This window comes from Oncorhynchus nerka, linkage group LG6 (genome assembly GCF_034236695.1).
Source record: "Oncorhynchus nerka isolate Pitt River linkage group LG6, Oner_Uvic_2.0, whole genome shotgun sequence".
Lineage (NCBI taxonomy): Eukaryota > Metazoa > Chordata > Actinopteri > Salmoniformes > Salmonidae > Oncorhynchus > Oncorhynchus nerka.
Window position 1 is genome coordinate 9,572,060 of NC_088401.1, and position 14,669 is coordinate 9,586,728.

Genomic DNA, 14,669 nt, shown 5'->3' on the forward strand with positions numbered 1-14,669 from the left:
CTGGCATCATGTCCACATCCTGGCTCAACCTAACCTGGCTAGCTTCATGTTGTCCAATCCTGGCTCAACCCTAACCATGTCATGTCCACATCCTGGTTCAACTCTAACCCTGGCATCATGTCCACATCCTGTTTCAAACCTAATCCTGGCATCATGTCCACATCCTGGCTCAACCCTAACCCAGGCTTCATGTCCATCCTGGCTCAACTCTAAGCCTAGCATCATGTCCACATCCTGGCTCAACTCTAACCCTAGCTTCATGTCCACATCCTGGCTCAACCCTAACCCTGGCTTCATGTCCACATCCTGGCTTGAACTCTAACCCTAGCTCTGGTTCAACTCTAACCCTAGCTTCATGTCCACATCCTGGCTTCAACTCTAACCCTAGCTTCATGTCCACATCCTGGCTCAACCCTAACCCTAGCTTCATGTCCACATCCTGGCTCAACCCTAACCCTGGCTTCATGTCACATCCTGGCATCATGTCCACATCCTGGCTCAACTCTAACCCTAGCTTCATCCCACATCCTGGCTCAACTCTAACCCTGCATCATCATGTCCACATCCTGGCTTCAACTCTAACCCTAGCTTCATGTCCACATCCTGGCTCAACCCTAACCCTGGCTTCATGTCCACATCCTGGCTCAACCCTAACCCTAGCATCATGTCCACATCCTGGCTCAACTCTAACCCTGGCTTCATGTCCACATCCTGGCTCAACCCTAACCCTAGCTTCATGTCCACATCCTGGCTCAACTCTAACCCTAGCTTCATGTCCACATCCTGGCTCAACCTAACCCTAGCTTCATGTCCACATCCTCCCCTAGCTTCATGTCCACATCCTGGCTCAACCCTAACCCTGGCTTCATGTCCACATCCTGGCTTCAACTCTAACCCTAGCTTCATGTCCACATCCTGGCTCATCTAGCTTCATGTCCACATCCTGGCTCATGTCCACATCCTGGCTCAACCTAACCCCTGGCATCATGTCCACATCCTGGCTCAACTCTAACCCTAGCTTCATGTCCACATCCTGGTTCAACCTAACCCTGGCATTCATGTCCACATCCTGGCTCAACCCTAACCCTAGCTTCATGTCCACATCCTGGCTCAACCCTAACCCTGGCTTCATGTCCACATCCTGGCTCAACCTAACCCTGGCTTCATGTCCACATCCTGGCTCAACCCTAACCCTGGCATCATGTCCACATCCTGGTTCAACCCTAACCCTAGCATCATGTCCACATCCTGGCTCAACCTAACCCTGGCTTCATGTCCACATCCTGGTTCAACCCTCTTCATGTCCACCCTAACCCTAGCTTCATGTCCACATCCTGGCTCAACCTAACCCTAGCTTCATGTCCACATCCTGGCTCAACCCTAACCCTAGCATCATGTCCACATCCTGGTTGTCTCAACCCCCTAGGCTTCATGTCCACATCCTGGCTCAACCCCTAACCCTGGCTTCATGTCCAACATAACCTGGCTCATGTCCACATCCTGGCTCAACCCTAACCCTGGCTCATGTCCACATCCTGGCTCAACCAACCCTAGCATCATGTCCACATCCTGGCTCAACCTAACCCTAGCTTCATGTCCACATCCTGGTTCAACTCTAACCCTAGCTTCATGTCCACATCCTGGCTCAACTCTAACCCTAGCTTCACATCCTGTCACATCCTGGCTCAACCTAACCTAACTTCATGTCCACATCCTGGCTCAACCTAACCCTGGCATCATGTCCACATCCTGGCTCAACTCTAACCCTGGCTTCATGTCCACATCCTGGTTCAACTCTAACCCTGGCTTCATGTCCACATCCTGGCTCAACCCTAACCCTAGCTTCATGTCCACATCCTGGCTCAACCCTAACCCTGGCTTCATGTCCACATCCTGGCTCCTAACCCTAGCTTCATGTCCACATCCTGGCTCAACCTAACCCTGGCATCATGTCCACATCCTGGCTCAACCCTAACCCTGCTTCATGTCCACATCCTGGCTCAACCCTAACCCTAGCTTCATGTCCACATCCTGGCTCAACCCTAACCCTAGCTTCATGTCCACATCCTGGCTCACATAACCTGGCATCATGTCCACATCCTGGCTCAACCCTAACCCTGGCATCATGTCCACATCCTGGCTCAACCCTAACCCTAGCATCATGTCCACATCCTGGCTCAACCTAACCCTAACCCTAGCTTCATGTCCACATCATGTCCACATCCTGGCTCAACTCTAACCCTAGCTTCATGTCCACATCCTGGCTCAACCTAACCCTAGCTAACCTTGCCTTCATGTCCACATCTGGCTCCTGGCTGTCCACATCCTGGCTCAACCCTAACCCTAGCTTCATGTCCACATCCTGGCTCAACCTAACCCTAGCTTCATGTCCACATCCTGGCTCAACCTAACCCTGGCATCATGTCCACATCCTGGCTCAACCCTAACCCTGCTTCATGTCCACATCCTGGCTCAACCTAACCCCTAGCATCATGTCCACATCCTGGTTCAACTCTAACCCTAGCTTCATGTCCACATCCTGCCTCAACTCTAACCCTAGCTTCATGTCCACATCCTGGCTCAACTCTAACCCTAGCTTCATGTCCACATCCTGGCTCAACCCTAACCCTAGCTTCATGTCCACATCCTGGCTCAACCCTAACCCTAAAACTGCTTCATGTCCACATCCTGGCTCAACTGGTTCTAACCCTAGCTTCATGTCCACATCCTGGCTCAACCCTAACCCTGGCATCATGTCCACATCCTGGTTCAACTCTAACCCTGGCATCATGTCCACATCCTGGTTCAACCCTAACCCTGGCATCATGTCCACATCCTGGCTCAACTCTAACCCTAGCTTCATGTCCACATCCTGGCTCAACTCTAACCCTAGCTTCATGTCCACATCCTGGCTCAACCCTAACCCTGGCATCATGTCCACATCCTGGTTCAACTCTAACCCTAGCTTCTTGTCCACATCCTGGCTCAACCCTAACCCTGGCATCATGTCCACATCCTGGTTCAACTTAACCCTAGCTTCATGTCCACATCCTGGTTCAACCTAACCCTAGCTTCATGTCCACATCCTGGCTCAACTCTAACCCTGCTGTCATGGTCAACACATCCTCCTGGTTCAACCCTAGCTTCATGTCCACATCTAACCCTAGCTTCTTGTCCACATCCTGGCTCAACCTAACCCTAGCATCATGTCCACATCCTGGTTCAACCCTAACCCTAGCTTCATGTCCACATCCTGGCTCAACCTAACCCTAGCTTCATGTCCACATCCTGGCTCAACTGGCTAGCAATCCTGGCTCAACCCTAACCCTGGCATCATGTCCACATCCTGGCTCAACCCTAACCCTAGCATCATGTCCACATCCTGGCTCAACAACCCTAGCATCATTGGCATCCTGGCTCAACTAACCCTGCTTCATGTCCACATCCTGGCTCAACTCTAACCCTGGCATCATGTCCACATCCTGGTTCAACTCTAACCCTGCTTCATGTCCACATCCTGGCTCAACCCTAACCTGGCATCATGTCCACATCCTGGCTCAACTCTAACCCTAGCTTCATGTCCACATCCTGGCTCAACCCCCCTAGCTTCATGTCCACATCCTGGCTCAACCTAACCCTAGCTTCACATGTCCACATCCTGGCTCAACCTAACCCTAGCATCATGTCCACATCCTGGCTCAACCCTAACCCTAGCTTCATGTCCACATCCTGGCTCAACCCTAACATCCTAGCTTCATGTCCACATCCTGGCTCAACCCAACCCTAGCATCATGTCCACCTAACACCTTCATGTCACATCCTGGCTCAACCTAACCCTGGCATCATGTCCACATCCTGGCTCAACTCTAACCCTGGCTTCATGTCCACATCCTGGCTCAACCCTAACCCTAGCTTCATGTCCACATCCTGGTTCAGCCCCTCCTCTAACCCCTAGCTTCATGTCCACATCCTGGCTCAACCCCTGGCTTCATGTCCACATCCTGGCTCAACCTGGTAACCCTAGCATCATGTCCACATCCTGGCTCAACCCTAACCCTGGCTTCATGTCCACATCCTGGCTCAACCCTAACCCTAGCTTCATGTCCACATCCTGGCTCAACCTAACCCTGGCATCAGGTCCACATCCTGGTTCAACTCTAACCCTGGCTTCATGTCCACATCCTGGCTCAACCCTAACCCTGGCATCATGTCCACATCCTGGCTCAACTCTAACCCTAGCTTCATGTCCACATCCTGGCTCAACTCCCTAACCCTAGCTTCATGTCCACATCCTGGCTCAACCTAACCCTGGCTTCATGTCCACATCCTGGCTCAACCTAACCCTAGCTTCATGTCCACATCCCCTGGCTCAACCCTAACCCTAGCTTCATGTCCACATCCTGGCTCAACCCTAACCTGGCATCATGTCCACATCCTGGTTCAACCCTAACCCTGGCTTCATGTCCACATCCTGGCTCAACCCTAACCCTAGCTTCATGTCCACATCCTGGCTCAACCTAACCCTAGCTTCATGTCCACATCCTGGCTCAACCCTAACCCTAGCTTCATGTCCACATCCTGGCTCAACCCTAACCCTAGCTTCATGTCCACATCCTGGCTCAACCCTAACCCTAGCATCATGTCCACATCCTGGCTCAACTCTAACCCTGGCATCATGTCCACATCCTGGCTCAACTCTAACCCTAGCTTCATGTCCACATCCTGGCTCAACAACCCTCTCATGTCCACATCCTGGCTCAACTCTAACCCCCTAGCTTCATGTCCACATCCTGGCTCAACTCCCTAACCCTGGCTTCATGTCCACATCCTGGCTCAACTCTAACCCTGGCTTCATGTCCACATCCTGGCTCAACCTAATTCCACATCCTGGTTCAACTCTAACCCTAGCTTCATGTCCACATCCTGGCTCAACTCTAACCCTAGCTTCATGTCCACATCCTGGCTCAACTCTAACCCTAGCTTCATGTCCACATCCTGGCTCAACCCTAACCCTAGCTTCATGTCCACATCCTGGCTCAACCCTAACCCTAGCATCATGTCCACATCCTGGCTCAACCTCAACCCTAACCCTTCATGTCCACATCCTGGCAACCCTAACCCTAGCTTCATGTCCACATCCTGGCTCAACCCTAACCCTGGCATCATGTCCACATCCTGGTTCAACCCTAACCCTGGCATCATGTCCACATCCTGGCTCAACCCTAACCCTAGCTTCATGTCCACATCCTGGCTCAACCCTAACCCTAGCTTCTTGTCCACATCCTGGCTCAACCCTAACCCTGGCATCATGTCCACATCCTGGTTCAACTCTAACCCTTGCTTCATGTCCACATCCTGGCTCAACCCTAACCCTAGCTTCTTGTCCACACCCTGGCTCAACCCTAACCCTAGCTTCATGTCCACATCCTGGTTCAACCCTAAACCTGGCATCATGTCCACATCCTGGTTCAACCCTAACCCTGGCATCATGTCCACATCCTGGCTCAACCTAACCCCTGAACCCATCCTGCTTCATGTCCACATCCTGGCTCAACCTAACCCTGGCTTCATGTCCACATCCTGGCTCAACCTAACCCTGGCTTCATGTCCACATCCTGGCTCAACCCTAACCCTGGCATCATGTCCACATCCTGGTTCAACTCTAACCCTAGCTTCATGTCCACATCCTGGCTCAACTCTAACCCTAGCTTCATGTCCACATCCTGGCTCAACTCTAACCCTAGCTTCATGTCCACATCCTGGCTCAACTATAACCCTAACATCCTAGCTTCATGTCCACATCCTGGTTCAACCTAACCTGGCATCATGTCCACATCCTGGTTCAACTCTAACCCTAGCATCATGTCCACATCCTGGCTCAACCCTAACCCTGGCTTCATGTCCATCCTGGCTCATCCTGGCTTCTTGTCCATCCTGGCTCAACCCTAACTTCATGTCCACATCCCTGGCTCAACTATAACCTGGCATCATGTCCATCATCCTGGCTCAACATCTAACCCTGGCTTCATGTCCACATCCTGGCTCAACCTAACCCTGGCTTCATGTCCACATCCTGGCTCAACTCTAACCCTGCTTCATGTCCACATCCTGGTTCAACTCTAACCCTGGCTTCATGTCCACATCCTGGTTCAACCTAACCCTAGCTTCATGTCCACATCCTGGCTCAACCCTAACCCTAGCTTCATGTCCACATCCTGGCTCATCCACAAGCCCAACCCTGGCTTCTTGTCCACATCCTGGCTCAACCCTAACCCTGGCTTCATGTCCACATCCTGGCTCAACCCCTAACCCTAGCTCAGGTCCACATCCTGGCTCAACCCTGTCCATCCTGGTTCAACCCCTAACCCTGCATCATGTCCACATCCTGGCTCAACCCTAACCCTGGCATCATGTCCACATCCTGGCTCAACTCTAACCCTAGCTTCATGTCCACATCCTGGCTCAACCCTAACCCTGGCTCATGTCCACATCCTGGCTCAACCTAACCCTGGCTTCATGTCCACATCCTGGCTCAACCCTAACCCTAGCATCATGTCCACATCCTGGCTCAACTCTAACCCTAGCTCATGTCCACATCCTGGCTCAACCCTAACCCTAGCTTCATGTCCACATCCTGGTTCAACTCTAACCCTAGCTTCATGTCCACATCCTGGCTCAACTCTAACCCTAGCTTCATGTCCACATCCTGGCTCAACCCCCTAACCCTGGCTCAACCCCTGCTTCATGTCCACATCCTGGCTCAACTCTAACCCTGGCATCATGTCCACATCCTGGCTCAACTCTAACCCTGGCATCATGTCCACATCCTGGTTCAACTCTAACCCTAGCTTCATGTCCACATCCTGGCTCAACCCTAACCCTAGCTTCATGTCCACATCCTGGCTCAACATCCTGGCTCAACCCCCTGGCATCATGTCCACATCCTGGCTCAACTCTAACCCTAGCTTCATGTCCACATCCTGGCTCAACCCTAACCCTAGCTTCATGTCCACATCCTGGCTCAACTCTAACCCTAGCTTCATGTCCACATCCTGGCTCAACCCTAACCCTGGCTTCATGTCCACATCCTGGCTCAACTCTAACCCTGGCATCATGTCCACATCCTGGCTCAAACCCTAGCTAACCTGGCTAGCATCATCAGTCCACATCCTGGCTCAACCCTAACCCTGGCTTCATGTCCACATCCTGGTTCAACTCTAACCCTGGCTTCATGTCCATCCTGGCTCAACTCCTAACCCTAGCTTCATGTCCACATCCTGGCTCAACTCTAACCCCTAGCTTCATGTCCACATCCTGGCTCAACCTAACCCTCATCATGTGGCTCAACCCTAACCCTAGCTCCCTGGCTCAACCCTAACCCTGGCTTCATGTCCACATCCTGGTTCAACTCTAACCCTAGCTTCATGTCCACATCCTGGCTCAACTCTAACCCTAGCATCATGTCCACATCCTGGCTCAACCCTAACCCTGGCTTCATGTCCACATCCTGGCTCAACCTAACCCTAGCTTCATGTCCACATCCTGGCTCAACCCTAACCCTAGCTTCATGTCCACATCCTGGCTCAACAGCATCATGTCCACATCCTGGCTCAACCCTAACCCCTGCATCATGTCCACATCCTGGCTCAACCCTAACCTGGTTCCTCAACATCCTAACCTAACCTAGCTTCATGTCCACATCCTGGCTCAACCCTAACCCTAGCATCATGTCCACATCCTGGTTCAACTCTAACCCTAGCTTCATGTCCACATCCTGGCTCAACCTAACCCTAGCTTCATGTCCACATCCTGGCTCAACCCTAACCCTGGCTTCATGTCCACATCCTGGCTCAACCCTAACCCTGGCATCATGTCCACATCCTGGCTCAACCCTAACCCTGGCATCATGTCCACATCCTGGCTCAACTCTAACCCTGGCTTCATGTCCACATCCTGGCTCAACCCTAACCCTAGCTTCATGTCCACATCCTGGCTCAACCCTAACCCTAGCTTCATGTCCACATCCTGGCTCAACTCTAACCCTAGCTTCATGTCCACATCCTGGCTCAACTCTAACCCTGGCATCATGTCCACATCCTGGCTCAACTCTCATGTCCACATCCTGGTTCAACCTAACCCTAGCTTCATGTCCACATCCTGGCTCAACTCTAACCTAGCTTCATGTCCACATCCTGGCTCAACTCAACCTGGCATCATGTCCACATCCTGGTTCAACCCTAACCCTGGCATCATGTCCACATCCTGGTTCAACTCTAACCCTAGCTTCATGTCCACATCCTGGCTCAACTCTAACCCTGGCTTCATGTCCACATCCTGGCTCAACCCTAACCCTAGCTTCATGTCCACATCCTGGTTCAACTCTAACCCTAGCATCATGTCCACATCCTGGCTCAACCCTAACCCTAGCTTCATGTCCACATCCTGGTTCAACCCTAACCCTAGCATCATGTCCACATCCTGGTTCAAACCCTAACCCTGGCTCAACCCTAACCCTAGCTTCATGTCCACATCCTGGTTCAACCCTAACCCTAGCATCATGTCCACATCCTGGTTCAACCCTAACCCTAGCATCATGTCCACATCCTGGCTCAACTCTAACCCTGGCATCATGTCCACATCCTGGTTCAACTCTAACCCTGGCATCATGTCCACATCCTGGTTCAACTCTAACCCTAGCTTCATGTCCACATCCTGGTTCAACCTAACCCTAGCTTCATGTCCACATCCTGGCTCAACCTAACCCTAGCTTCATGTCCACATCCTGGCTCAACTCCTAACCCTGGCATCATGTCCACATCCTGGTTCAACCCTAACCCTCTTATCCTGGCTCAACCTAACCCTAGTTCATGTCCACATCCTGGTTCAACCCTTAACCCTGGCATCATGTCCACATCCTGGCTCAACCCTAACCCTAGCTTCATGTCCACATCCTGGCTCAACCCTAACCCTGGCTTCATGTCCACATCCTGGCTCAACTCTAACCCTAGCTTCATGTCCACATCCTGGCTCAACCCTAACCCTGGCATCAGGTCCACATCCTGGTTCAACCTAACCCTGGTCTCAACCCTAACCCTGGCATCATGTCACATCCTGGTTCAACCCTGGCTTCATGTCCACATCCTGGCTCAACCCTAACCCTAGCTTCATGTCCACATCCTGGCTCAACCCTAACCCTGGCTTCATGTCCACATCCTGGTTCAACTCTAACCCTAGCTTCATGTCCACATCCTGGCATAACCCTAGCTTCCACATCCTGTCATCCTGGCTCAACCCTAACCCTAGCTTCATGTCCACATCCTGGTTCAACTCTAACCCTGGCATCATGTCCACATCCTGGTTCAACCCTAACCCTAGCATCATGTCCACATCCTGGCTCAACCCTAACCCTGGCTTCATGTCCACATCCTGGCTCAACCCTAACCCTGGCATCATGTCCACATCCTGGTTCAACTCTAACCCTAGCTTCATGTCCACATCCTGGCTCAACTCTAACCCTAGCTTCATGTCCACATCCTGGCTCAACCCTAACCCTAGCTTCATGTCCACATCCTGGTTCAACCCTAACCCTGGCATCATGTCCACATCCTGGTTCAACCCTAACCCTGGCATCATGTCCACATCCTGGCTCAACCTAACCCTGGCTTCATGTCCACATCCTGGCTCAACTCTAACCCTAGCTTCATGTCCACATCCTGGTTCAACCCTAACCCTAGCTTCATGTCCACATCCTGGCTCAACCCTAACCCTAGCTTCATGTCCACATCCTGGCTCAACCTAACCCTGGCATCATGTCCACATCCTGGCTCAACCCTAACCCTGGCTTCATGTCCACATCCTGGCTTCAACTCTAACCCTAGCATCATGTCCACATCCTGGTTCAACTCTAACCCTAGCTTGTTGGCAAACCCTAGCTTCTTGTCCACAGCCTGGCTCAACCCTAACCCTGGCATCATGTCCACATCCTGGTTCAACTCTAACCCTAGCTAACCCTAACCCTGGCATCATGTCCACATCCTGGCTCAACCCTAACCCTAGCATCATGTCCACATCCTGGCTCAACTCCTAACCCTAGCTTCATGTCCACATCCTGGCTCAACCCTAACCCTGGCATCATGTCCACATCCTGGCTCAACCCTAACCCTAGCTTCATGTCCACATCCTGGTTCAACCCTCCCTGACTTCATGTCCACATCCTAACCCTAGCTTCATGTCCACATCCTGGCTCAACCCTAACCCTGGCTCATGTCCACATCCTGGTTCAACTCTAACCCTGGCATCATGTCCACATCCTGGTTCAACCCTAACCCTAGCTTCTGGCCATCCTGGCTCATGTCCACATCCTGGCTCAACCCTAACCCTGGCAACTTCATGTCCACATCCTGGCTCAACCTAACCCTAGCTTCATGTCCACATCCTGGCTCAACCCTAACCCTGGCTTCAACCCCTCCACATCCTGGCTCAACCCTAACCCTGCTTGTCATGTCCACATCCTGGCTTCAACTCTAACCAACCCTATCATGTCCACATCCTGGTTCAACTCTAACCCTAGCTTCATGTCCACATCCTGGCTCAACTCTAACCCTAGCATCATGTCCACATCAACCCTAACCCTAGCCATATTCACATCCTGGTTCAACCCTAAACCTAGCATCAACATCCTAACCCTAGCTTCATGTCCACATCCTGGCTCAACAGCTTCATGTCCACATCTTGGCAACAACCTAGCTTCAACATCCCTAGCTTCATGTCCACATCCTGGCAACTCAACAACTGGCTAACCCCCTAGCTTCATGTCCACATCCTGGTTCAACCCTAACCCTAGCTTCATGTCCACATCCTGGCTCAACTCTAAACCTGGCTTCATGTCCACATCCTGGCACAACCCTAACCCTGGCATCATGTCCACATCCTGGTTCAACTCTAACCCTAGCTTCTTGTCCACATCCTGGCTCAACTCTAACCCTAGCTTCATGTCCACATCCTGGCTCAACCCTAACCCTAGCTTCATGTCCACATCCTGGTTCAACTCTAACCCTAGCATCATGTCCACATCCTGGTTCAACTCTAACCCTAGCTTCATGTCCACATCCTGGTTCAACCCTAACCCTAGCATCATGTCCACATCCTCGTTCAACTCTAACCCTAGCTTCATGTCCACATCCTGGTTCAACCCTAACCCTAGCATCATGTCCACATCCTGGTTCAACCCTAACCCTAGCATCATGTCCACATCCTGATTCAACTCTAACCCTAGCTTCAGGTCCCCATCCTGGGTCAACTCTAAACCTGGCATCATGTCCACATCCTGGTTCAACTCTAACCCGAGCATCATGTCCACATCCTGGTTCAACTCTAACCCTAGCTTCATGTCCACATCCTGGTTCAACTCTAACCCTAGCTTGTTGGCCACATCCTGGTTCAACTCTAACCCTGGCTTCATGTCCACATCCTGGCTCAACTCTAACCCTTGCTTCATGTCCACATCCTGGTTCAACTCTAACCCTGGCATCATGTCCACATCCTGGTTCAACTCTAACCCTAGCATCATGTCCACATCCTGGTTCAACTCTAACCCTAGCATCATGTCCACATCCTGGCTCAACCCTAACCCTAGCTTCATGTCCACATCCTGGCTCAACTCTAACCCTAGCTTCATGTCCACATCCTGGCTCAACTCAAACCCTGGCTTCATGTCCACATCCTGGCTCAACCCTAACCCTGGCATCATTCCACATCCTGGTTGAACTCTAACCCTAGCTTATTGTCCACATCCTGGCTCAACTCTAACCCTAGCTTCATGTCCACATCCTGGTTCAACTCTAACCCTAGCTTCATGTCCACATCCTGGCTCAACCCTAACCCTAGCTTCTTGTCCACATCCTGGCTCAACCCTAACCCTAGCTTCATGTCCACATCCTGGCTCAACCCTAACCCTGGCTTCATGTCCACATCCTGTCAACTCTAACCCTAGCTTCATGTCCACATCCTGGCTCAACCCTAACCCTAGCTTCATGTCCACATCCTGGTTCAACTCTAACCCTGGCATCATGTCCACATCCTGGTTCAACTCTAACCCTAGCTTCATGTCCACATCCTGGTTCAACCCTAACCCTAGCTTCATGTCCACATCCTGGCTCAACCCTAACCCTAGCTTCATGTCCACATCCTGGCTCAACTCTAACCCTGGCATCATGTCCACATCCTGGCTCAACCCTAACCCTAGCTTCATGTCCACATCCTGGTTCAACTCTAACCCTAGCTTCATGTCCACATCCTGGTTCAACCCTAACCCTGGCATCATGTCCACATCCTGGTTCAACTCTAACCCTAGCTTCATGTCCACATCCTGGCTCAACTCTAACCTAGCTTCATGTCCACATCCTGGTTCAACTCTAACCCTAGCTTCATGTCCACATCCTGGCTCAACTCAACCTGCATCATGTCCACATCCTGGTTCAACCCTAACCCTAGCTTCATGTCCACATCCTGGTTCAACTCTAACCCTAGCTTCATGTCCACATCCTGGCTTCAACCCTAACCCTGGCATCATGTCCACATCCTGGTTCAACTCTAACCCTGGCATCATGTCCACATCCTGGTTCAACCCTGGTTCTAACCCTAGCTTCATGTCCACATCCTGGCTCAACCCTAACCCTAGCTTCATGTCCACATCCTGGCTCAACTCTAACCCTGGCTTCATGTCCACATCCTGGTTCAACTCTAACCCTTGCTTCATGTCCACATCCTGGCTCAACCCTAACCCTAGCTTCATGTCCACATCCTGGCTCAACCTAACCCTAGCTTCATGTCCACATCCTGGTTCAACCCTAACCTGGCATCATGTCCACATCCTGGTTCAACCCTAACCCTAGCATCATGTCCACATCCTGGCTCAACCCTAACCCTAGCTTCATGTCCACATCCTGGCTCAACTCTAACCCTAGCTTCATGTCCACATCCTGGCTCAACTCCTAACCCTGGCTTCATGTCCACATCCTGGCTCAACTCTAACCCTAGCTTCATGTCCACATCCTGGCTCAACTCTAACCCTAGCATCATGTCCACATCCTGGTTCAACCCTAACCCTAGCATCATGTCCACATCCTGGCTCAACTCTAACCCTAGCTTCATGTCCACATCCTGGCTCAACTCAAACCCTGGCTTCATGTCCACATCCTGGCTCAACTCTAACCCTAGCTTCATGTCCACATCCTGGTTCAACCTAACCACATCCTGGCTCATCATGTCCACATCCTGGTTCAACCTAACCCTAGCATCATGTCCACATCCTGGTTCAACTCTAACCCTAGCTTCATGTCCACATCCTGGCTCAACTCTAACCCTAGCTTCATGTCCACATCCTGGCTCAACCCTAACCCTAGCATCATGTCCACATCCTGGTTCTGGCATCATCAACTCTAACCCTAGCTTCATGTCCACATCCTGGCTCAACCCTAACCCTAGCTTCATGTCCACATCCTGGTTCAACTCTAACCCTAGCTTCATGTCCACATCCTGGTTCAACTCTAACCCTAGCTTCATGTCCACATCCTGGTTCAACTCTAACCCTAGCATCATGTCCACATCCTGGTTCAACCCTAACCCTAGCATCATGTCCACATCCTGGTTCAACTCTAACCCTAGCTTCATGTCCACATCCTGGCTCAACCCTAACCCTAGCATCATGTCCACATCCTGGTTCAACTCTAACCCTGTCCACATCCTGCTTCAACTCATGTCCACATCCTGGTTCAACTCTAACCCTAGCTTGATGTCCACATCCTGGTTCAACTCTAACCCTGGCTTCATGTCCACATCCTGGCTCAACTCTAACCCTTGCTTCATGTCCACATCCTGGTTCAACTCTAACCCTGGCATCATGTCCACATCCTGGTTCAACTCTAACCCTAGCATCATGTCCACATCCTGGTTCAACTCTAACCCTAGCATCATGTCCACATCCTGGCTCAACCCTAACCCTAGCTTCATGTCCACATCCTGGCTCAACTCTAACCCTAGCTTCATGTCCACATCCTGGCTCAACTCAAACCCTGGCTTCATGTCCACATCCTGGCTCAACTCTAACCCTGGCTTCATGTCCACATCCTGGTTCAACTCTAACCCTAGCTTCTTGTCCACATCCTGGCTCAACTCTAACCCTAGCTTCATGTCCACATCCTGGCTCAACTCTAACCCTGGCATCATGTCCACATCCTGGTTCAACTCTAACCCTAGCTTCATGTCCACATCCTGGTTCAACCCTAACCCTAGCATCATGTCCACATCCTGGTTCAACTCTAACCCTAGCTTCATGTCCACATCCTGGCTCAACCCTAACCCTAGCTTCATGTCCACATCCTGGCTCAACTCAAACCCTGGCTTCATGTCCACATCCTGGTTCACTCTAACCCTGGCATCATGTCCACATCCTGGCTCAACTCTAACCTTCATGTCCACATCCTGGCTCATGTCCCTAGCATCATGTCCACATCCTGGTTCAACTCTAACCCTGGCTTCATGTCCACATCCTGGTTCAACTCTAACCCTAGCTTCATGTCCACATCCTGGTTCAACTCTAACCCTAGCTTCATGTCCACATCCTGGCTCAACCCTAACCCTAGCTTCATGTCCACATCCTGGCTCAACTC